The sequence below is a fragment of the Brassica oleracea genome, chromosome C1 (genome assembly GCF_000695525.1).
Source record: "Brassica oleracea var. oleracea cultivar TO1000 chromosome C1, BOL, whole genome shotgun sequence".
In the NCBI taxonomy this organism is placed as follows: domain Eukaryota; kingdom Viridiplantae; phylum Streptophyta; class Magnoliopsida; order Brassicales; family Brassicaceae; genus Brassica; species Brassica oleracea.
Genome location: NC_027748.1, coordinates 27,280,099 through 27,282,849, shown reverse-complemented (window position 1 = coordinate 27,282,849; position 2,751 = coordinate 27,280,099).

Below are 2,751 nucleotides of genomic sequence, written 5' to 3'. Positions count from 1 at the left end.
TCTGTTTGAAATCAAGTTGTGAGTCATATTTGGCAATTTTCCCTTATTTATTTGTCAGACTTCAAGTTTCGTTATTCATAAAAGGAATGTAGTATTTATCTTTATTCTCAACTAAAAATGTTATATATAGTGTTAGGCTTGACACAAAAACTTAATTTGATACCCTCTCTCTCTCTCTCTTTTATTATAAGAACATATGCAGCAGCGTTAAGTTTTTTAACCAAGTCCCTCAACATAAATATATTAACTAGACCTTGACGACCGCGCATATATTTAATTTTACATTTGGATTTGTATTTGTATTTAATGTTATATTTGTAAATTGTAATCATATTACATCAAGTAATTTTATATTAAAACATTTTTGCGTAAAATGTAATTCAGATATTTGGTTGTTGACCCATACATCCCGCATGGGTATTTACTTCGTTTTTATGGGTCAAATATAAAATTAGTTATCTTTTAAAATATTTTTCATATGGTGTTGGTTCACATATTGATTGTCGATAGACATTCAAGCAAGTAAAATAATATTGTATGTAACTCATATTTTATTTGATGGTATTTTAGTTGTTTCGAATAGTTAGTTTAATTTTATATATGTCTACCTTTTATTTTACAATAATTATTTTAAATAAAAATTTAACTTCTGATATTATTCCCTATATATTAATCCTGGAGCATTACAACATTTTTTTGTAGTTACGTGTCACTATGAGAATGATTTTTAGAATTTTTAGAGAAATATGTTGGTTCATCTTATCATATATTATAGTTTTTATTAAACTAACCATCGAATTAATTAATAGTCTACAAAAGAATATTCTCTATTATTTCTTTAAAGAAAAACTATGAAATTACCTAATATGATTGATATATATCGTAATTAATGATTATGAATAATAACTATTTGATAACAATTTTTTATCCTCCATACTTTTAGTTCAATTTTATATTATTAAAAGAAACGAAACTATCACATTAATCAAAGAATAAAAAAAATAGATTTTTTTCTTATATTTTATCTTTTGAAGTTTTTAAAACAACTATAAATCATTAAAATCTAAATTTAATCGTTTTGATTAATGTGATAGTTTATTGTTATTATACGGGCGATTTTGGTATAGTTACCAGTTTTGGGCGATTTTGGTATAGTTGAAATCGTTTGTTTAAATCATGAATTTTATTGTTATTAAAAGATTTTATTGTTACTAAACGAATGGATTTAAATTTGGCTAAACGGATTTTATTTATATATTTTGTTCAAATATTGCATATGTCGATCTTGTGGTAATATAAATGAATTAAACTTGTATGATATAATATAGAGAATTGTTGATTAATATAAAGAATTCCATTAATTCAACATTTCATTGCTTTGTTTTGGCTTAATCTTTAGCTATACGTAAAGATGAAAATGATTAGGAGAATATTAAAGATTATGGTTTGATAAATTTCATCCGTAGACATTGGCAAGGCATTAAATAGGAATGTTGCATTGATTGTATTTGATTTCTAGAACTTGATTTAATTGCTGAGTATGTTAGATTAATTTAGGAAATCTATATTATTAAAAAGGGAAAAGACAGAATACTTAAATATATGTTTAATAATTAACTCAGTGCCATTCTAGTGTAATTAAATTGTAAGTTTAAGGGGTAATTTTTATTTATACTTCTGTTTTAATATATTAGATATAGTAATAAACGAATAAAATTTAATGATTTAAAAATTGTTATGTTATCTAAAAAGTGACACATGTAGATAAATTCGGTGAAAGTCTCTCCACAAAGAGGCGTTATTCCTCTTTTCATACTTCTTTTTCTTACTTTTAGATTTTATATTAATTTTTCTGTTGAGCTATTCTTACTTAATTGGACTTCTGCGGATATCCTAAGTGGTGTTAAAAAATATTTTTGTTACAAAATAAATAATGTTCTCACTATCTAGATAAAATTTAATGTTATTTGAAATTTGTGATCAACTACAAAATATTATATTTTTTTTACTAGTTGAACTATCTTTATTTAATGATACTTTTATGTAATCAAGATAATTGTATAAAATTTTATACTTTTATAGTTATTGAGTAAAAATCTTCAACGCCACTTATATTAAAACAGAGAGCGTAACATTAAGACTTCTATATTATTAAAAGAGAAGTATCCATTTGAAAATGTTCTTACTTCATTAATTAAACTCCCTATTTTTTTGCTTGTCTTTTTCAGTTGCATTTATGAAATATCCTAAAACGAATAAAACTGTCTAATTTATTACTTGTCTTTTCAGTTACATTAATGAAATATGCTTAAATGAATTTAAACTTCCTATTTTATTGTTTTTCTTTTTCAGTTACCTTAATGAAATATTCTTAAATAAATTTGGACATAATGTCATTTAATCATTTGCTCATAACTCATTTGTCATTTGCTAAATTGTTAGAAATAAAATTTTAGCACAATATAACTCAGTTGTCATTTGCTAAATTTATGGTTTTTATTTATATTTTTTATTATTTAATTATAATATTTTCATTTTATATTTGAAACAGAGAAACAGAAAAGAATTTTCTTTCAAACAATATTTTTGTAAATGTATTTTTTAAAAAATAATCAATTTAAATTGTTATTATCATTGAATATAATTATTTTTGATATAATTTGAGTTTTCGTTTACATCAAACTTATCATATTTTAGGATAATTTTAATTTAAAATGTAATTTTCATATTTTTCAAACAAATTCTATGTTA